At 43.1% G+C, this 23,456-nt stretch overlaps 1 protein-coding gene across 2 annotated transcripts in view; it reads right to left on the reverse strand.

The window, feature by feature from the left end:
* The window catches only part of MAPRE3 (microtubule associated protein RP/EB family member 3), a 56,516-nt gene extending 49,689 nt beyond the window's left edge, over positions 1-6,827 (reverse strand). Inside the window, exon 1 of one of the 2 annotated variants that reach the window (XM_020886317.2) lies at positions 6,649-6,827. The gene's annotated coding sequence lies outside the window, so the exon portion shown is untranslated. The remainder of the gene's footprint in view (positions 1-6,648) is intronic. The other variant, XM_020886313.2, reaches the window with a different exon arrangement.
* Positions 6,828-23,456: the final 16,629 nt, after the last annotated feature.

Consider the following 23,456-nt stretch of genomic DNA (forward strand, 5'->3'; position numbering starts at 1 on the left):
CTGTCAGTTATCAGTGATTCCTAGGAGAAGTGGTTAAAAAATTGCTGTGGAAAGTTGTACTCTATTGGCCAGATCTGATCTGAAATGCAGCTACCGTAATAGAGGGTGTTAGCATTTCAGCTGCACACCTTTATACTTCAAGCCCTCTTGATGCTAAGTAAGGGGCATGGATTTTTCTTTTTTAAAATTTAAAAAAAAAAACCTTTATTTTGTATTGAGGTATAGCCAATTAACAAGGTTGTGATAGCTTCAGGTGAACAGCAAGGGGACTCAGCTGTACACATACATGTATCCATCCTCCTCCAAACTCCTCTCCCATCAGGCTGCTGCATAACATTGATGTTTTATGCAGTAGGTCCTTGTTGGTTGTCCATTTTAAATACAGCAGTGTGTACAGGCAACCATAAGTTAAAGATATTAAGTCTGTGAGTCTCTTTCTGTTTTGTAAGTAAGTTCATTTGTATCATATTTTAGATTACACATATGAAAGATGTCATACAATATTTTTCCTTCTCTATCTGACTTACTTAACTCAGTATGACAGTCTCTAGATCTATCCATGTTGTGACAAGTGGTTATTATTTCATTTTTTTTAATAGCTGAGTAATATTCCATTGTAGAAATGTACCACCTCTTTATCCATTCCTCTGTCGATGGACATTTAGGTTGCTTCCAAGTCTTGGCTATTGTAAACAGTGCTGCAGTGAACACTGGGGTATATATATATCCTTTCAGATCTGGAGAAGGCAATGGCAGCCCACTCCAGTACTCTTGCCTGGAAAATCCCATGGATGGAGGAGCCTGGTAGGCTGCATGGGTCACTAAGAGTCAGACACGACTGAGTGACTTCACTTTCACTTTTCACTTTCATGCAATGGAGAAGGAAATGGCAACCCACTCCAGTGTTCTTGCCTGGAGAATCCCAGTGTTCTTCCCACTCGGAAGCCTGGTGGGCTTCCGTCTATGGGGTCACACAGAATCGGACACGACTGAAGAGACTTAGCAGCAGTAGCAGCATCCTTTCAGATCATGTTTTTCTCTGGATATAAGGGGCATGGATTTTTCATAAAGGTCATCTAGTCATATGTCATTTTCATCAGTAGTTGAAAGTTAAATTAGCATATTAGAATAGCAATGATTACATCAACCATTCAAGAGAAGGAAGGGATCATTCTCAAGAAGGGAATGAAAAGACTAGAAAAAGGCAATGAAGTAGGAGGTCAGTGATGAATACTGGGCTGCCAGGAAGCAGCCACTTTGGAAGGTCCTGAGTTCACCTACAAATGTGAAAGTGAAAGTCGCTCAGTCATGTCTGACTCTGTGTGACCCCATGGACTATACCGTCCATGGAATTCCCCAGGCCAGAATACTGGAGTGGGTAGCCTTTCCTTTCTCTGGGGGATCTTCCCAACTCAAGGATTGAACCCACGTTTCCTGCATCGCAGGTGGATTTTTTACCAGCTGAGCCACCAGGGGAGCCCAAGAACACTGGAGTGGGTAGCCTATGCCTTCTCCAGCGGATCTTCCTAACCCTGGTTTGGTACAAACAGCTCAGCCTGTTGGAAGGAAGCAGTCTAACCCTATCCACTCCAAGCAGTGCCGGCTCCAAGTAAAGGCATCTGCTTCTTGCGCACCAAAATGTGATTTCTGGAAAACAACCACTACCAACCCTATTGGTCTTCATTAAATCACAAAAGCATTTTGTTGTTCATTGTTCAGTCACTAAGTCGTGTCCGGCTCTTTGCAACCCCATGGACTACAGTATGCCAGGCTTCCTTCCCTGTCCTTCACTATCTCTCAAACTCCTGTCCATTGAGTTGGTGATGCCACCCAACCACCTCATCCTCTGTCACTCCCTTCTCTTCCCATCCTCAATACAAAAGCACACCTGCTTCTTATAACAATTCACATATAGAGTTATACATGAAAAAAGGAGAAATCACATATACATAGAATTCACATATAGAATTATATATGAAAAAGAAGAAGTTTTCCCTTGAGTCTCCTTTTCACTCCTCCACTCTCAAATTCCATTTTCTGGAGGTAAAAACTATTGTGTTTAAATTTTTAGTCTTTATGTGCCTATTTAGGAGTATTTTCTTTCCAAATGAGATTTTTTTAGGAATTTAAAAAGACTGAATGGCTTGTCCCAGCTCCCTGATTATGTGGTTGACTCTATCTGGAACTGGTGCCACCCTAAAAGACCTCTCTTTCCTCTCCTCACTAGCAAGGAGGTTTCCCTCCAAAGAGGGATTGTTCCTCTCCCTGGCTCTCCATGCCTCCCAGATGCAGAGCTGATCAGAGCACAGTTACTAATGAAAGCAAAGCCTCGAAGAGCAGAGGAACTGAATGAAGGCCACTGCGAGCTTCACTCACCAGGGACAGCTCAGCAGCTTTTTCATTTCAAATTAAGATCCCTCCCCAGACTGGCCTCCCCAACGGAGGACTAACCGCCCCCACAACACACACAAACACACCAAGTCTGTGCTCTCCTCAACTGCTCCCACCATGCCAGCCTTTCAGATAACCAGGTCAGCTGAATACATGGAGACAAAGGGGCAGTTCATATACTCCTATTTTGGCAGTTGAAATAACACTGCAAGTGCCAGGTCTTCACAGGATAAAGCCCTCTGTGCATGTCAAACAAACCGACAGGGCTGCTGGGAGATGGGGGTTGCTCAATTGAGGGTCCAAGATGGACTTGGGTCCTGATAAAATTTTGAAACCATTATTTTTTATTTTATACTTTATTAATATAAACGATGGTTGCTATCCTTTATTAAGCAGGTACTCTACATACTTCCTTTCATTTAATCCTCACCCTGTAAAACAGATGGTTATCATTTCAGGCTTGTAGGTGAAAATACTGGCACTCAGGTTCCGTAACTCACCTAAGGCCACACGGCCAGGAAGTGGTGGGACTGGGACTTGAACTCAGGTTTGTCTGCTTCCAGAGGCCAGACCGTCTTGCTTTCTCAAGAATGGTATTGTTTCATCACTAAGTCATGTCCAACTCTTTGTGACCTCATGGACTGCAGCCTGCCAGGCTCCTCTGTCCATGGGATTTTCCAGGCAAGAGTACTGGAGCGTGCCATTTCCTTCTCTGGAGGGTCTTCCCGACCCAGGGACTGACTAGAATCTCCTGCATTGGGAGGTGGGTTCTTTACCACTGAGCCACTAAGGAAGCCAGGGACTAGAAATTTCTACGGCTTCCAGGAACCACAGAAGGTTACATTCTGGGAGCTGGAAGATAATCCAGTTTGTGCCTCCTCTCTGCCCCCTTTCAGCCCTCTCCACCTTGTTTCCTGGAATACATCAGTAGCCTCATGGATAAGAAGCTGAGACGACTTCGGATACCCATCTTTGCATTTGCTTTATGTTAAATGATGCAAATTTAAGGAAGGAAAAACTTTCTTGAAGTGAAAATGTGTGAGGAAAAATTATTTTTAAGGTGGTAAGAATAAATATTTAATTAGACAGTGTCACACTCAATTTCACCCGGCTCTGCAATGCCTCAGACAATAAAACAAGCCCTTGTCAACAGGGCTAATTACAGACTACTAAATTACTTTTATTAAAACCCTCTGGAATATTAAAAATGAGGGATGCGGTAACATGGCATTGAAGAATAGCCCTAGACTGGCAATCTGGGTGCTAATCCTGACTCAGCCACTAATAACTACTAATGTTAATTTGCATGCTTTTATACAGTTGACAAAGTGTTTTCACATACTTTTTATATTAGTTGGGTGACCTCAGGCAAATCACTAACTCTTGGTGTCCCATGTCAAAATCTGGAAATGAGAATACTGAATCATCTGAAGTCCTCTCTACTTCTAATGTCCTATGGGAGGAGGACATGTTTCTTAGGATCTTTACAAATGTATCTGTAAACAAATCAGATGATTCTGGCTCAGAAAAATTACACTTTCTGTTCAGCTTCTGAGAGATGTTACTTGGCTATTTCAGGTATAGCTCATAAGATGTTTGCTGCCAGCTAGTTGGCTCAGCTTCTGGAGGGTACTATATGGAGGCCTTGCATTAGATTCCTACATAGGAACTTTCTTCTGTTCAACAGCTAACTGCCATGCCTAACTTCAGTCAATCATCTTACACACATAACTCCAAAAAGTAGGTGGGCTTACAGAAAGGACTTAAGGAAATCCTTCCTCACAATGCATGCATTCTCAGGACAATCAGATACCCAGGAATATTATAAATAATCATTCTCGGTTCTAAGATGCAATTCCTTCCTTTCAAGTCTTGCCACTTCCCGGATATTTTAATGTTTCTGAAATTAGGATGCACCTTAAATTCAACATATATATTTTGATCTGGTAGTGTTAAATGAATTTACCTAAAAGCTGCTGGTAAATTGGCAGTGTGTCTTAGAATCAAGGAAATGTAGTGCTGTAAAAGTAAAATACAGACCACACAGACTTAGGTCTAATTTGGTTCAAATCATGTCCCTCTCCATGATCCTAACAATTACACTCAGTGACAACTGAATAGGCAACATATAAGACATCGGTATTTTAGTTTCCCAAGAGCAGCAGTTTAAAAGGCATTCCATCATTATCTCATAAAATGCTGGTATGGATTTCAAAGGCAAATTAACCCATATAAAAACCACTGGGATGCTCTGAAAATGTCCTATCCCACGGCAAATTGCAAAGGGAACATTTTACTCACACCCTCCAGATCTATCTAGCCTTGACACATTTTCTTGCTTCTTAGTTCACCACCCTCCACCCCAGTAAATATCGCTGATTCCCAAAATACACTCAACCCAGGAGGAGCAGCTCTCCAGCACAGCTGTCTGCTCCGGCCCTGCCCGGGTATTTCGGTGAGCTATGCGACAGAGAGCGGACCACACAGAAGGAATGTTAACGCTCAGGCCCCATGGTTCCCATCGGCCCACAGGCAGGTGCATCCCGCCAAACCCCAGACTGGCATTTGAAACAGAAGAAACTGCACTGCTACATGGAGGCAGTAGTCTTCCTGAACTTCATCTCTATGTTTAAAACTAGGGCGACAGCCGTCCTTGCTACTGTAAACTAATCTGATGGGCATGGGGGTGGGGAGTGGCTCGGAGGAGGCTGCCAATAGGCCATGATTGAGCAAAGTCAAGGAGCTAAATTGTTATTCCTCACTGTTTGCAAGCCAGAAACTCCAAATCTGTGTGTCCTTCGGCATGCTTTTTAGAACCGAACCATCTACTCTTTTTGAGCCTGAAGTCAATAAAACCTGAGCTGCTTCTACAGTTTAACTGGCTGATATTTAGACATAGTTTCTGACAGTACACTAAAATACTGAAAGCCAAAAAAAAAAAAAAAAAAAGAATCAAAGGAAGTTGACAATGAGGTACACACAGTAAGTAGTTAGGAGCCTTCGAGTTGAGGCACGTTGATTAAGAGCTTTTGGCTATGGGCACCAACTCTGACTTCAGCCCTATTTCTCCCGGAAAAGAAAACAATTTGGGCTCCTCCTCTGTTCCAAGATCAGGGAATGCATGATGGGCAGGTGGATGGGTAGCAAACATAACCCCGAGGAATTGTTCACATATGCTAGAACCCCTATCAGGTGACAGCCCCCAGAGAGACTCACAGCTGCAGCAAGGAGGGGGTGCAAGCCTCAGACCAATACCAGCGAGAAACCTCAGTTTTCTTCTTCCTTGTCAGCTCTGCACCTTACCTGAAAACTCAGACTCACTCACCCAGTTGGCTATCCCTTGGAAGTTATAGGTATTAAAGATCAAGTCCTGCCACAACCCTTCAACGTACAAACAGTAAGCACTTGCTATGGATATCAGGCCTGTTTCCAAACCTCCCATTATTACAGCAGGTTGTACTGCGGGGGCGTGGGGGCCGGTGAAGTGAGGAAAAGCATTTTAGAGTACTGCAAGATGCTTATTCACAACATCACACTGGAAGCGCAGGAACTTCAGCTCCCAAACGCAACCTTTCTTCCCCCTCCCTCCAGTCCCTCTCAACCGCGCCCGCCAAAGCCAGAGCTCAGCCCACTGGAAGGCCACCGTGCACCGGCGGGTGTTCACTGAACAGTAGCTGATCACGGTGATGGGGCCGGAAAGCCCCACACGCAATCAGCAGCTAGTGAGAACTGTCCAGACCTGCCTCCCCACGCCAGCCGGGGTAGGAGCATGTGGGTAGGAAACCTGAGGCCCCGAGGTTTGGGCAGGCACAATGTCCCCCCCTCCCCCAAGTCTGCCCTCCCTTGTCACTCTTTTTCTGGCATATCACGGGAAAACCGGGGAGGCCGGAGATGTCAGGCCCAAGAGGAGTAAGGAGAAGGGACAAGGGCGAACGGGAGGCAGTGTTTTTTTTTTGGGGGGGGGGCGGGGGGTGGAATCTGTCCAGAGCGGAGGTGCGGTAGCGCCGCATCTCGCGGTGAAGAAACCCCCAGGTGGGTCTGGAGGGAGAAAAGGGGAGGCCTGACCGCCGAGGCCACGGGGAGCCCGGGAGAGTGGAATGGAGGAAGGGAGGCGCGGGCGTGGGGGAGATGCGGTTGGGGGGCGCGGGGGCGCGGTTCGGGAGGCGAAGGGGGCAGCTCGGTTCCCCTCCCCCAGCCCGGGCCCGGGCCTCCCGCTGACTCAGCCCCACGGCGTCGGTCGCCTCGGCCCGGACTCACAGTGCGCGAGGTGGCTCCGGCAGAGGCGGCGGGGGAGGGGGGCAGGCGGTGGGAGGGGGGGACGCTGCGGCTGAGGCTGCGGCTCCGGCCGGCGGCTCCGGGGCGGAGGGTCCTAGTAGAGGCCGCCGCGGTCTCCGGCTTCAACGCACAGACTGCGGGGGAAGAGAGCACTGCGCAGGCGCGATGCGGCCACCGCTGTCAGTCCGAGCGGGGCGGGGCCAGGGCACCCGCCGTCTCCAAGGCAACTGGTTGGCGAAGGAAGGAGAGCCCGTACCTCCACCTTGTCTTAGCAACGGCGACGGGAGGTGGGGTGGGGGGTGGGGGGCGACGAGAACAGCCCTTCTAAGTTGCCACAGCAACAAGGAGAGGCCACCGTCTCATAAATTTACGGCGGTATCGAGGGAACGCGCTCACCTTGTCACCATGGCAACCGGGAACAGCCCCTTCCTTTTTCCTTAGCAACAGGGTAACAATTCCTTCGCCCTAACTGAGGACGGAAGGAACAAGCACTTAAACCTGATTCCATAGTAGCCAGATGACGGATTCTTATCTGTCTCACGGCTACTGCAAAGGAGAAAGAGAATATTTCTTCTTTTTCAGCGACATGAGAGTGCTAAGGTTGGATTTTCTTTCCTCTCTTGGTTTATGCTTTTCAATAGCAGTGTGTTACTCTAATATCCAAATTCAATTTTCCTTTACTTGTGCTAAACATTCCTTTCCGTCTCTTACCAGAAAGTCAGTACTTTTACCCCCCAAATGGAACTAACAAAATCGTCTATGCACGTTTTTTTTCTTTTTCTTTCTTTCTTTTTTTTTTTTTTACCAAGCTTATTGTCTCTCTCCCAATGCATTTGTAAAAACGAATCCTGTTTCTTCATCTTGCCTACTAGCTGGTTTAGATTCTACCCCCTCATAACTAGCTCCCTCTGATATATTCATTGGTGTTCCTAAATTCCCTGTTCTAGGTCAGTTTTTGTGGATCTCCCCAGTTCTTCTAGATCCTTCCACACCTACTATCATTGTCCTCCAGTGCTCTGCCCCAGGCTCCCTATGCTCACCTGTTTGTGATGTCCTCAGCTTGGTTCTCTTTGTGCAAATTACTTCTGGGTCTCCCTCGCTCAGCCCTGACTCCCATGGGTATCTTAAGGTCACCTCTGTATGCATTTTGTACATACCTCCTTTCATGACACACATCTTATAGTGTTGACCTTCATTTGCGTGTGTCTCTTCAGTCAGACTGTGTGCCCCTTGTGGGCAGGAATTCTGTCTTATTCACCTGCTCCCTCAGCATCTAGCACTGAATGTGAAACAAACAGTAAGTGTTTATGGAATTGGATCAAGTGAAGACAAAGGTTTTCTTCAAAGTTTCTGCAAAGATTTTCTTTGACCCCAAATAAATGGGTGAAAGGAATCAAAAGATTATAAAACTTAAAAATTCTTTCTTACTTTCTCTGGCCTAACTGCCTCAGAGTCTCCATCAACATTTTCCTTATCTTTACACATATTTAGTCTTTTTTTTTTTTTTTTGGCCACACCTTGTGGCATGCAGAACTTACCTAACTAGGAATCAAATCCATGTCCCCTCCAGTGAAAGGGCAGAATCTTAACCACTGGACCACCAGGGAAGTCCTACACATATTTGATCTTTAAGTTCTACTGCTACCATTACACTCCTCTCTCACTCCTTTCGCTCTTCATCTTTGTGCCAAAACTCCAGTCATCTATTAATTGAACTGGCATTCTCTGTTTCCTGGTTTCTCACCTGTAGCTAGTCTCCCTTCTACACCCTCCCTAATGTTTCCACTAAATAGCTTTTCTCACACAGTACTGACCTTCAATGACTCTCATCACCCTCTATAATCAGTGCAGGCTCTTCATGCCTTACTATTCTGCCATTCCTAACCCAGCTGAAATTGAGCACTCTTGGTGAAGATCATTGGATTCTGCTGGGCTTGTTGACATGCTGCATTCTCTTCGAATGACTCAGAAGTAAGAATTCATAGGCAAGCATTCTTTTCTGAGTCTCCCTGTATAACTCCCAGAGATTCCACCCCAGGACTATGGGTGTCAAAGCACTCTGACTAAGTCCATTTTCTCAGGGGAGAAGGAGAAGGCAGCCGACTACAAACAAAGTGAGTAGTAAAAGAGAGAGACACAACATATGGTGAGTCAAGACTGTCTCCGCCCATCCAAGGCAATTCTCAGAAAGGAGAGGGTTTCTTGTAGAGGGTAATTCCCAGGACAAATCAGGGCATTGGGACAGGAAAATGTTCTAGAAAGAGGAAACTTTTTCCTAGCCACAGAGTTGCAGACTTGAAGCTGTTCCTAGCTGTATCTAAAGGGTATCTGGGTGCCACAAAGACAAAGGAGAAATTTTCAGACTCAGTTTATTTTGTTTCTCCATTCTGAAGTTCCAGCTCATCTCTATGGTTGTAGATGTGGACTTGGGTGGTACAGATGGCCGTGAGTAATCCTGAGAAGAGATTGTGATTCTAGTAACTCCACCCATTCATCACACGTGGCATAAAGGACCATTCTACAGTTTCTGTATACCCTTCACCCAGATTCTCCACATTTTTCCCATGTGCCAGTTATCCATTGCTGAAAAACAAATCACTTTAATTTAGGAGTTTAAAACAACAACCATTTCATTATCTCTGTTTGTGTGGGATGGGAATTCAGGAAGGGCTCAGCTGGGTGGTTCCAGTCCAGATGGCAGCTGGAAATTAAACTACAGGGGGCTGGCTAGACAACCCTCTCTATGTTGTCTCGGAGCTGGCTTTCTCACTACATATTTGGTAGCTGTAGGTTTCAAGGGTGAATATTATAGTGAGAGATAAGCTGCATCCCTTCTTATAACCTGGCCTCAGACATCACTTCTACCATATCTATCTAATAATAAAGAAAGGGAACATAAACCCTACCTCTCAATGGAAGCAATGTCCAAGTCACATAATAAGAGCATGTGGATGAGAGATATTGTTGAATCATCTTTGGAAAATGCCATCTGCCACACCCTACCATTTAATGACAAGAATTAACACCCCACTCAATGCAAAATACACTCATCACTTACCTCAAGACCCCCACGTCTCATTCCATGACAGCACCAACTTGAAGTCTAGGATCTCATCATCTAACTCAGGGCTCAATGTGGGTTTGGCTCTTCAGGTCCAATTCTTGGTATCACTCCTTGAGTACCAGTCCCCTTGATTTAAAAACCTCTGAAGTAGAGAAGCATCATCTGCCTTAATGTCCCCAGCATATACTAGTGGCACAGACATAGGATAATTGCTATGGACATTATCATTTCAAAAAGAAGAAAAACAGACTGCACACACAGCAGTTACTAGTTCCTAGTGATTCTGAAATCCAATGGACACATGTTGCCAGTTTCTGGTTTAGGGCTCAGACCCACTCCCATTTATTTACTTATATCGGTGTTGACAGGGATTTGTTTCCCCCGGTGGATTACAATCCTTTCTTCTTATGTGTTTTGATGTTGAATTTGTCACAGATTTGTCTAATGGAAGAAACTTCAAGTTGGCTCCTGTATCCTTTGGATTTGTCCCCAGCATTCTTTGAACATTCCCTTGCTTTTGGACACAAGATGTTCCAGGCTCATCTTGTACTTTCCCTCCCTCAGCCCTGGAATTGGCCATTCACCAGAGTGTCTTGAGTCCTCTTGACTTTTTGACGTTTCTTCTCTTTTTCCATTTTTCCTTGCTCCCAAAATCTGCCCTTAACCATCCTTGAAATTTCCATCTCATTTCCTTTTCTCCGTCCTCTATACATACTTCCTGAGTGGCTTCAGCTATTCCTGTGACTTCTGAATTTGTATCTTCATCCCCATCAGCCCTTCCAGCTGTGATAACTCTCTCTCTCTCTCTCTCTCTCTCTCTATATATATATATATATATATATATATATATATATATATAATTGCCTTCTAGACACCTTCAACCCTGTGTCCCACAGTCATCTCAAACTCAGTGGGCTTAAGTTATATTTATTTACCCTTCCTCCCTCAAAACCCCAACTTCCCTATATTCCCTATTATTGTTAATGACATCACTATTCAAGAAAAACCTGAGGGTGGTCTTAACCCACATCTTCTCCCCGACTCCCTACACCAGAACCATTTTCCAATACTATTAATTCTATTATATATATATGTATATATCAGTTCAGTTCAGTTCAGTCGCTCAGTCATGTCCGACTCTTTGTGACCCCATGAACTGCAGCACGCCAGGCCTGCCTGTCCATCACCAACTCCCGGAGTTTACTCAAACTCATGTCCATTGAGTCAGTAATGCCATCCAGCCATCTCATCCTCTGTCATCCCCTTCTCTTCCTGCCCTCAATCTTTCCCAGCATCAGGGTCTTTTCAAATGAGTCAGCTCTTCCCATCAGGTGGCCAAAGTATTGGAGTTTCAGCTTCAACATCAGTCCTTCCAGTGAATACCCAGGACTGATCTCCTTTAGGAGGGACTGGTTGGATCTCCTTGTAGTCCAAGGGACTCTCAAGAGTCTTCTCCAACATCGCAGTTCAAAAGCATCAATTCTTTGGCACTCAGCTTTCTTTATAGTCCAACTCTCACATCCATACATGTCTACTGGAAAAACCATAGCCTTGACTAGATGGACCTTTGTTGGCAAAGTAATGTCTCTGCTTTTTAATATGCTGTCTAGGTTGGTCATAACTTTCCTTCCAAGGAGTAAGTGTCTGCAATCACCATCTGCAGTGATTTTGGAGCCCAGAAAAATAAAGTCTGCCACCGTTTCCACTGTTTCCCGATCTACTTGCCATGAAGTGATGGGACTAGATGCCATGATCTTAGTTTTCTGAATGTTGAGCTTTAAGCCAAATTTTTCACTCTCCTCTTTCCCTTTCATCAAGAAGCTCTTTAGCTCTTCTTCACTTTCTGCCATAAGGGTGGTATCAGCTGCATATCTGAGGTTATTGATATTTCTCCAGGCAATCTTGATTCCAACTTGTGCTTCATCCAGCCCAGCGTTTCTCATGATGTACTCTGCATATAAGTTAAATAAGCAGGGTGACAATGTACAGCCTTGACATACTCCTTTTCCTATTTGGAACCAGTCTGTTGTTCCATGTCCAGTTATAACTGTTGCTCCCTGACCTGCATACAGATTTCTCAAGAGGTAGGTCAGGTGGTCTGGTATTCCCATCTCTTTCAGAATTTTCCACAGTTTGTTGTGATTCACACAGTCAAAGGCTTTGGCATAGTTGATAAAGCAGAAATAGATGTTTTTCTGGAACTCTCTTGCTATTTCAATGATCCAACAGATGTTGGCAATTTGATCTCTGGTTCCTCTGCCTTTTCTAAAACCAGTTTGAACATTTGGAAGTTCACGGTTCACGTATTGGTAAAACCTGGCTTGCAGAATTTTGAGTATTACTTTACTAGCATGCAAGATGAGTGCAGTTGTATAGTAGTTTGAGCATTCTTTGGCATTGCCTTTTTTGGGATTGGAATGAAAACTGACATTTTCCAGTCCTGTGACCACTGCTGAGTTTTCCAAATTTGCTGACACATTGAGTGCAGCACTTTCACAGATATATATATGTGTGTATATGTATATATATATATATATATATATATTCTTTTTTGGCTGCACTGCGCTGCATGTGGGATCTTAGTTTCTGATCAGGTATTGAACCTGCGCCTCTGCAATGGAAGTATGAAGTCTTAACTTCTTTTTTTTTTCCATTTATTTTTATTAGTTGGAGGCTAATTACTTTACAACATTGCAGTGGTTTTTGTCCTACATTGAAATGAATTAGCCATGGATTTACATGTATTCCCCATCCCAGTCCCCCCTCCCCCCTCCCTCTCCACCCGATCCTTCTGGGTCTTCCCAGTACACCAGGCCCGAGCACTTATCTCATGCATCCAACCTGGGCTGGTGATCTGTTTCACCCTAGATAATATACATGTTTCGATGCTGTTCTCTTGAAACATCCCACCCTCGCCTTCTCCCACAGAGTCCACAAGTCTGTTCTATACATCTGAGTCTCTTTTTCTGTTTTGCATATAGGGTTATTGTTACCATCTTTCTAAATTCCATATATATGTGTTAGAATACTGTAATGGTCTTTATCTTTCTGGCTTACTTCGCTCTGTATAATGGGCTCCAGTTTCATCCATCTCATTAGAACTGATTCAAATGAATTCTTTTTAATGGCTGAGTAATATTCCATGGTGTATATGTACCACAGCTTCCTCATCCATTCGTCTGCTGATGGGCATCTAGGTTGCTTCCATGTCCTGGCTATTATAAACAGTGCTGCGATGAACATTGGGGTGCATGTGTCTCTTTCAGACCTGATTTCCTCCGTGTGTATGCCCAGAAGTGGGATTGCTGGGTCATATGGCAGTTCTATTTCCAGCTTTTTAAGAAATCTCCACACTGTTTTCCACAGTAACTGTACTAATTTGCATTCCCACCAACAGTGTAAGAGGGTTCCCTTTTCTCCACACCCTCTCCAGCATTTATTGCTTGTAGACTTTTGGATAGCAGCCACCCTGACTGGCGTGTAATGGTACCTCATTGTGGTTTTGATTTGCATTTCTCTGATAATGAGTGATGTTGAGCATCTTTTCATGTGTTTTTTTTGCCATCTGTATGTCTTCCTTGGAGAAATGTCTGTTTAGTTCTTTGGCCCATTTTTTGATTGGGTCATTTATTTTTCTGGAGTTGAGCTGGAGGAGTTGCTTGTATATTTTTGAGATTAATCCTTTGTCTGTTGCTTTGTTTGCTATTATTTTCTCCCAATCTGAGGGCTGTCTTTTCACCTTGCTTATAGTTTCCTTTGTTGTGCAAAAGCTTTTAAGTTTCATTAGGTCTCATTTGTTTATTTTTGCTTTTGTTTCTAATATTCTGGGATGTGGGTCATAGAGGATCCTGCTGTGATTTATGTCGGAGAGTGTTTTGCCTATGCTCTCCTCTAGGAGTTTTATAGTTTCTGGTCTTACATTTAGATCTTTAATCCATTTTGAGTTTATTTTTGTGTATGGTGTTAGAAAGTGTTCTAGTTTCATTCTTTTACAGGTGGTTGACCAGTGAAGTCTTAACTTCTGAACCACAAGGGCAGCCCTGATTTCATTTTAAAATGACTCTCATTTCTGTTCCCCTTATTAATCTCCATCACCTTATCATCTCTTGCTTGGGTTACTGCAGAACTTCCACCTGGTCTTTATGCCTCTAGTGTCTCCCTCCTTGATCCATCCTCAACAGCACTGCTAAAAGTCTCTTTCTAGAAGAGAAATCTTATCAACATAACTCTTCTGCTTAAATCCCTATGGCTGCCCTTCTCAAACTGGGTGAAGCAACTCCTGGGCATGGGGGAGTCTTGTAAAGAAACATAACAAGGAGCTGTATAATAGTTATGTCTTCCTCAAGCTTAAATTTTATTTACAGATTTGGGACAACATCTTAAAATATTTTAAAAACAGACATACAATGGAGTAGAGTGCAAGAATCACATACTTTTAAAGATAAGACATTTAAAGAGAGTTTGAACTCAAGACACCACTAAGCCTGAACTCTCAAATCTGCCTTATGGGGTACATTAGTGGAAAGTTTGAGAAACACTGGCTTGAAGGATAAAAGTTCAGACTTTTCACATGGTAGAGAAGTTCTATTATAATCTGGCTCCTACTAACCATTTCCACTTCATTTTCCACTCTTTTGGTGCCCTCAACCTCACTACTTCCCACTATACATAGCCCCAAAGAGCAAGGACTTGTAGTTGTTCAAGAAAGCAGTTCTGTTTCACAGCCAAGCAAGTGTTATCGGGGTCATCCCACTTGGAATCTCCCTTGCCCTTCATTCTGTGAAGTCCCACTCATTCTCCAAGACCAGCTGTAGTGTCATCTCCTCTGTGACACTGTCAGGGACCTTGTCCAGACAACTGATATGTTCTTTTTGGTAGCAGGTCCTTTCTTTGTCATGGCTCCTCATCACCTTATGTTATCAGGCTCGTTCTGGAGGTCCTTGCTGGAGGTCCTCACTCGCAGAGACCATATCTTATTTACCTTTATATTCTCAGCACTTCACATGGGACTGAAAACAGCCAAGCAAGTGAAAAACAATTTAACCTTTTGTACTTTGACCAGGGTGACTGGGGAAGCCAGGTGGTGGAGGGAGTCTGAGAAAGTGGGTCAACTCTAGCTGGTGGGGGAGCTAGATTTTAGATTGGCACTTGCAGGCCTGCCCTGGTTGTGAAGTAGGGGCAGAGAGGAGCTGTGATTCTGGTCATTGTTACCAACAGTGTTCATTATTCTTCTGATACTTCCCAGGTGTACTATACAGTCCATTGGGTCACAAAGAACATGGCATGACTAAGCCACTTTCACTTTCACTCCCCAGGCGGCTCTAGTGGAAAAGAACCCACCTGCCCATGCAGGAGATGTTAAGAGATGGGGTTCTGATCTCTGGGTCGGGAAGATCCCCTGGAGAAGGAAATGGCAACCCACTCCAGTATTCTTGCTTGGAGAATCCCAGGGACAGAGGAGCCTGGTGTGCTACAGTCCGTGGGGTCACAAAGAGTCGGACGTGACTGAAGCGACTTAGCACACAAAAGTGGAATAGGGCATTCAAATAGGACTGATGCCCAGATATATGATACCCTTGACATGCCTTTAAAATGTACAGAGGCTTGTGAAAGCAACGTGTAATTTTGTTGAGGAATGAATTTTAATCACTAGACTTGAAGTGACCTTATTTAGAGAGCGAATCTAATCCTTCTCCCTGCTGGAGCTGCACAAGCCTTGGGTCCAATAATTCCTTTTTGATGTGACCTTGGGCCGTGGTTTTCCTCATTTGTAGTCGTGATGGTTAAATGAGATAACATATAAAAAATGCCCGGCAGTACTCAAAATACAGTAAATACCCAATAAATGGTAACTATCAATAGTAACCAAACTCTTATTCGGTTCAAAAGGTCATTTGATTCTCCCCCTCAGTTATATCCTGTTACATCATATAAGGTCAAATATACAAATTTGGAATTTGCAAAGGTCTTAAGACAAACCTCGTGTGAACATTAATGACCCACTCTATCCAGAATAAACAGCACCTTTAGAGCAGTGGCTTAGATTGCAAGATGTCACCTTTCTTTTGTGGAAAATGCCACCATGAAGATCAGGTGGGTGATAAAGGCTTGGATTAACTTGGATGTGTCTGAGGTGGCCTCCAGGCCCCAACAGATTTTTTTCTTAATTTTTTTTTTATTGGAGTGTTGTTGATTCACGACATTGTGTTACTTTCAAGTGTACAGCAAAGTGAATCAGTTATACATGTACATATATCCACTCATTTCCCATATAGACCATTCTTTTCCCATATAGACCTTTACAGAATATTGAGTAGAGTACGCTATGCTATACAGTAGATCCTTATTAGTTATCTGTTTTGTGTATAGTAGTATATGTAGTTTTGTGTATATATGTATACATGTCAATCCAATCTCCCAATTTATCCCTTCCCTCACCCCCTGGTTACAATAAGTTTGTTGTCTATATCTGTAACTCTATTTCTGTGTTATAGATAAGTTCATTTGTGTCATATGTTAGGTTCCACGTATAACCAATATCATATGATATTTCTCTTTCTCTGTCTGACTTCACTCAGTATGATAATCTCTAGGTCCATCCATGTAGCTGCAAATGGCATTATTTCATTCTTTTCTATGGCTGAGTAATATATTGTGTGTGTGTGTGTGTGTGTGTGTGTGTGTGCATACTCAATTGTGTCTGACTCTTTGCAATCCCTTGGACTGTAACCTGCCAGTATCCTCTGTCTGTGAAATTGTCCAGGCAAGAATAGTGGGGTGGGTTGCCATTTCCTATTCAATATGTGTGTGTATATATACACACATATACGTATATGTGTGTGTATATATATACACACACATATGTGTTACATCTTCTTTATTCATTCATCTGTTGATGGACATTTATTAATAGGTTGTTTCCAAGTCCTGGCTATTGTAAACAGTGCTGCAATGAACGTAGAACTGCATGTGTCTCCCAGGACTCACTCTTTTGTCTGCCCCAGCATTTGCATCTGCATCCCCTGTTTCTGCAGCTCGATGGACACAAGCTGGGCTTCTCCTTGTAGAGATCCCCTCCTCAAATGTCAAAGGCTGAGGTGTGGAAAGGCAGCGTTAGACAGAGATTAGGGCATGCTTTGGAAGCTACAAGAACTTGAGTTGATGAAATACTAAATCTATCACTCACTAACTCTATGGCAAGCTATTTAACTCAGTTTCTTCATCTGTAAAGTAGGGATAATAACAGTAAAAACCTCAGAGACTTAACAAAAGGATTCAATGGGATCTTGTTTATCAGGTGCTTGGTACAGTGTTTGCCATGTTGTGGGCATTCAATAAACAGTATCTGTTATTATTTTTATATAAAAAGTGAAGTGTGGACTTCCCTGGTAGTCCAGTGGTTGAAAATCTGCCTGCCAATACAGGGGACACCAGTTTGATCCCTGGTCTGGCAGGATTCCACATGCCTCTGAGCAACTAAGCCCGTGCGCCACATCTACTGAAGCCCGCACACCCCAGAGACCTTGATCTGCAACAAGAGAAGCCACTGCAATGAGAAGTCCGTGCACCGTAACTAGAGAGCAGCCCCTGTTCATGGCAGCTAGAGAAAGCCTGCACGCAGCAATGAAGACTCAGCGCAGCCAAAAAAAAGAGTATTATATTCTTTGTAAAGACCTTCCCAAAACAAGTAAAGCTCTTTGTTGGTACTTTTATTTGTCTCTCTCTCTCACACTACATTTCTTTTTTTTTTTTTTTTTGCATTTCTTTTTTATAAAGGGGAAATTAACATTTATTTAGCTGCTACTATAGCCAGGCATGAGATGTGTACCATTTCCTATAGCTGCCCTGGTCATCCCCTGAGGTTGGTATCATTTCCATTTTTACAATAAACAATAGAGACCCAGAGAAGTTAACTAACTTGCCTAAGATCACACAGCTAGTGAACATCAGAATCAGAGCTTGAACTAAAGCCAACACTAAAACCCAAATGGCTATTATCCCATGCTTCCTAAGTCTACTGTACTATAATATTTATCAATATATATTTTCCTCAAATTAATCTCTAAATGCAGAAGCTGCACTTGATTCATTTTTGTATCTAACACATGCCTGGCAGATACTGCATAAGCCTGTATTACATAAAAAATCTAAAACTCATGAAAGTAAACCTAGACTTGCCAGATGAATATAAGATGCCTAGTTAAATTTGAATTTCAGACAAACAACAAATAATTTTTCAGTATGAGTTTGCCACAGACATTATTTGAGACATATCTATATGCAAAATTTCTAAAAATGATTTGCTATCTGAAATTCAGATTTAACTGAGCATCCTATATTTTTGTTTGTTAAAACTTGCAACTTTAACCTAAACCTTGAGATTGATTTTGAAAGGGACAACTTCCCCAGGGATTCTGCTGATAGCAGAAGGACTGCTGTGGCCCCTCACTCACACTCAAGGTTGACCTAGTCCCGGGCTGCTCTGGGGGCTGGGGTTGAGGCCACAGTGATGTGGGCACATTGGCCTTTCTTAGGCTTCTTGTTGTTGTTCAGTTGCTAAGTCATGTTTGACTCTTTGAGACGTCATAGACTGCAGCAATTCAGGCTCCCCTGTCTTTCATTATCTCTCAGAGCTCAAATTCAGGTCCATTGAATTGGTAATGCTATCTAACCATCTCATCCTCTTCTGCCCCTTTCTCCTTTCTCCTTGTCTTTCCCATCATCAGGGTCTTTTCCAATAAGTTGGCTCTTCACATCAGGTGGCTAAATTATTGGAGCTTCAGCTTCAGCATCAGTCCTTTCAATGAATATTCAGGGTTCATTTCCTTTAGGAATGACTGGTTTGTTCTCCCTGCAGTCCAAGGGACTCTCAAGAGTCTTCTCCAGCACCACAATTCAAAAGGATCAATTCTTTGGTGCTCAGCCTTCTTTATAATCCAACTCTCACACCTATACTTGACTACTGGAAAAACCACAGCTTTGACTATATGGACCTTTGTCAGCAAAGTGATACCTCTGCTTTTTAATATGCTGTCTAGTTTTGTCATAGCTTTCCTTCCAAGGAGCAAACGTCTTTTAATTTCATAGCTGTCACCATCTGCAGTGATTTTGGAGCCCAAAAAATTAAAATCTGTCACTGCTTGTACTTTTCCCCCTTCTATTTGCCATGAAGTGATGGGGCTAAATGCCATGATCTTATTTTTTTGAATGTTGAGTTTTAAGCCAGCTTTTTCACTCTCCTCTTTCACCCTCATCAAGAGCCTCTTTAGCTCCTCTTTACTTTCTGCCATTAGAGTGGTATCATCTGCATATCTGAGGTTGTTGATATTTTTCCTAGCAATCTTGATTCCAGCTTGTGATTCATCCAGCCCAGCATTTTGCATGATGTACAGATACTCTCTGCGTATTAGGTTAGGTAAGCCTTGGCATTTTAAACCAAAGAAGCAGGCACTGATAAGCTTAAAGCGCCACCTGGAGGCCTTTGTGAGTAGTACTGTGGCCAGGGGCCATCTCTTGGATCCGGAACCTGGGGAAGCAGAGAAAGGCCAAACAAGGCAGAGACAGGGTAGAAGAGGAGGCCATTCCAGCAAGGAGCAGGGTAACAAATATCTTCCTGGCATTTTCAGTGTATGGCTTCTGCTCTGGCCCCCCAGGAACTGAAGGCACTCACTCTCCAAAGGAGATCACTTCCTAGGGCTGTTCTTCTCCAGGGCCCTCTGCCTCACAGGCTGTTCCTTGCAGTCTCCAGGGAGTTTGTCTTATAAGACAAATTCTTTGTCCCCACAGCAGACCTACTGAGTCAGAAGCTGTAGGGGTGGGGTCCAGTGGACTGCATTTAAATAAGTCCTCCAGGTGATTCTTTTTTAAAAATTTTGTTAGTTTTTAAAAATTATTTATCTGTCTGTGCTGGGTCTTAATTGTGGTGCATGGGATCTTAGACGTTTCAGCATGCGAACTCTTAGGTGAAGCATGAGCGATGTAATTTCCCCACCAAGGATCAAACCTGGGCCTCCTGCTTTGGAAAAATGGAGTCTTAGCCTCTGAACCTCCAGAGAAGTCCCCATTTAGGTGACTTAGATGCAAAGCTTAAGTTGGAGAACTACCAGCTTAGAGGAATCATGAGTGGGTGAGCAGGATGCAGCCCATGTTGAAGGGCACATAGAGAAAGAGCTGGTACGTGAATGAGGTGGCTATTTGTTCTCTGTGCCTCCAGAGGCAAGAGCTAGGGCAAAAGGCATGAGTTGCCAAGAGACAGAATTCAGTTTCAATTAAGGAAGTCATACTGAACAAACAGAGCTCTGGGGGACTAGGAGAGGATGCCTGGGGAAGGTAGGTCTCTGTCCCTGGACTAAATGTCCTGGTTCCTAGGCTAGATGATTTGTCATGGATGTGGTAGAAATTTCTGCAGAGGTTAAATTAGATGTGTGTAAAGAATCCCTAAACTCAGAGAATCCATAATCCGTTCATTTTTTGCAAATCGTCTTTCCTTTTTCAGTTCTCTTTTATCAAGAGTAAGGCAATATTTCTGGTTGTTTTGAGAACCTCTTTCAGCTAAGTATTTATACCATATTATTACAAAAGGGCAAATAAAGGACTAAATGGCTTTTCTTTTTAAAAAATTTTATTTTATTTGGCTGCACTGGATCTTGGTTGTGGCATGTCAGATATGGTTCCCTGGCCGGTCATCAAACCCTGGGCCTCCTGCCTTGGGAGCAGGTAGCCTTAGCCACTGCACCACCAGGGAAGTCTCCCCAGTGGCTTTTCTAGCTTCCTGGTCAGGATTTACTCAGAACTGCTTCCTCAGGTCCAACTGTTCCCCAGGCTGCTGCCCAGCTGTCTTCCAGGGGTTTCCCTCTACACCATTTCTGATCCTCTTACTTATGCTGAATCTACTATTCCCTTTATCCCATGTCTTTCTGATTTTTTTTTTTTTTTTTTTTTTGCAGTTTAGTATGTTGGGACATACCCCCAAATAGATTCCAAAAAAAGGGGCACAAAGAAGGTAAAATTTTTCAATCTTGCATGTCTGAAAATGCCTAAGAAAGGCAATGCCAAAGAATGCTCAAACTACCACACAATTGCACTCATCTCACATCGCTAGCAAATTAATGCTCAAAATTCTCCAAGCCAGGCTTGAGCAATACATGAACCATGAACTTCCAGATGTTCAAGCTGGTTTTAGAAAAGGCAGAGGGATGGGATGGGGAGGGAGGTGGGAGGAGGGATCAGAATGGGGAACACATGTAAATCCATGGCTGATTCATGTCAATGTATGGCAAAACCCACTAGAATATTGTAAAGTGATTAGCCTCCAACTAATAAAAATAAATAAAAATAAAAATTACATAAAAAAAAGAAAAGGCAGAGGAACCAGAGGTCAAATTGCCAACATCCTCTGGATCATCGAAAAAGCAAGAGAGTTCCAGAAAAACATCTATTTCTGCTTTATTGACTATGACAAAGCCTTTGACTGTGTGGATCACAATAAACTGTGGAAAATTCTGAAAGAGATGGGAATGCAAGACCACCTGACCTGCCTCTTTTTTTTTAAAAATAATTTAATTTATTTATTTGAGCGCACCAAGTCTTAGTTGCTGCATGTGGGATCTAGTTCCCTGACCAGGGAATGAACCTAGGCCCTCTGTATTGGGAGCTTGGAGTCTCAGCCATTGGACCACCAGGGAAGTCCCTGACCTGCCTCTTGAGAAATCTGTATGCAGGTCAGGAAGCAACAGTTAGAACTGGATATGGAACAACAGACTGGTTCCAAATAGGAAAAGGAATATGTCAAGGCTGTATATTGTCACCGTGCTTATTTAACTTATATGCAGAGTACATCATGAGAAACGCTGGGCTGGATGAAGCACAAGCTGGAATCAAAATTGCTGGGAGAAATATCAATAATCTCAGATATGCAAATGACACCACCCTTATGGCAGAAAGTGAAGAACTAAAGAGCCTCTTGATGAAAGTGAAAGAGGAGAGTGAAAAAGTTGGCTTAAAGCTCAACATTCAGAAAACTAAGTTCATGGCATCTGGTTCCATCATTTCATGGCAAATAGATGGAGAAACAGTGGAACAGTGGCAGACTTTATTTTTTGGGGCTCCAAAATCACTGCAGATGGTGACTGTAGCCATGAAACAAAAAGATACTTACTCCTTGGAAGGAAAGTTATGACCAACCTAGACAGCATATTAAAAAGCAAAGATATTACTTTGCCAACAAAGGTCTGTCTAGTCAAGGCTATGGTTTTTCCAGTAGTCATGTATGGATGTGAGAGTTGGACTATAAAGAAAGCTGAGTGCAGAAGAATTGATGCTTCTGAACTGCAGTGTTGGAAAAGACTCTTGAGAGTCCCTTGTACTGCAAGGAGATCCAACCAGTCCATCCTAAAGGAGATCAGTCCTGCGTGTTCATTGGAAGGAGTGATGTTGAAGCTGAAACTCCAATACTTTGGCCACCTGATGTGAAGAGCTGACTCATTTGAAAAGACCCTGATGCTGGGAAAGATTGAAGACAGGAGGAAAAGGGGATGACAGAGGGTGAGATGGTTGGATGGCATCACCGACTCAATGGACATGAGTTTGAGTAAACTCCAGGAGTTGGTGATGGACAGGGAGGCCTGGCGTGCTGCTGTCCATGGGGTCGCAAAGAGTCAGACACGACTGAGCGACTGAACTGAAAATGACTTTTCACAGATACTTGGTTGACAGATTGACTGGGTGCAGAACTCTAGGTTAGAAATTATTTTCCCTCAAAAGTTAGAAAACATACTCCAGGATCTTCCATCTTCTAGCATTTTGTTGACAAACCAGGTGACAGACATTCAATGTGCAATTCCTTGTGCACAACTAGTGCCTTTCTCTTGCTAGCTCTTGAAGCATTCTTTAGAATGGAAGAAGTTCCATTCTTTAGAAATGTCTTGATGATGTCTAGACACTCATACATCACTGTGGTGTGCACCTGAAGCTAAAACAGCTTTGTAAATCAACTATACTTCAATAAAAAAAAGAGAGAATCTGCACATATTTGGGTAGTTTATGTACTTGTAAGAGAAATTTTGGCTTGTTAGAATGAGGGCCCCAGAACTAACTTAAAATATGTAACTTAAGACTTATCAGTTATGTTGAAATCTTACTATGTTTATGCTTGGCAGAGAAATATCTAATAAACCTCTAAGCTCACTATATTTATCAGTATATTAAATTGGTAATAATCATTTAATACTTGGGAAAGTCACTTAGAAAGGAAGTAGAATTTTAAATGTAGTTTGAAATCTAGTAAAGTATTTAAGTTTATGAATTGAATCAAAGCCCCCATAAGAGTAAATGATAAAATTTGGTAGGCTTACAGCCTTTAATGGAATAATAAAGTCTATAAGCTAAACAGAAAAGCTTAGGAAGGTGCCCCCAAGGCTTCACCCTCTGCTATATCCACAGTCACTGAGGTCTCATGAGGTCTCCACGGCTGTGTGGAGCCTCAGGGCTTGTCATAGAAAACTCTGGTTCTCACTCATGAAAAAGGACCCATTTTCCTTGCCCTGTCCCCCATCTTTCGGTGATGGAAAAACACATGACTCATGACAAGCATTTTAATAGCCTAATGTATAGATATATGTAAGGTGACCATACAATTTATTGTCCAAACCAAGACATATTTGAAAGTGAAAGAGGGCACTGTTAAGAATTATTCTGGGGGCAACAGACTTAAAACAGGATTGTTTGG

Source organism: Odocoileus virginianus, chromosome 2 (genome assembly GCF_023699985.2).
Source record: "Odocoileus virginianus isolate 20LAN1187 ecotype Illinois chromosome 2, Ovbor_1.2, whole genome shotgun sequence".
Lineage (NCBI taxonomy): Eukaryota > Metazoa > Chordata > Mammalia > Artiodactyla > Cervidae > Odocoileus > Odocoileus virginianus.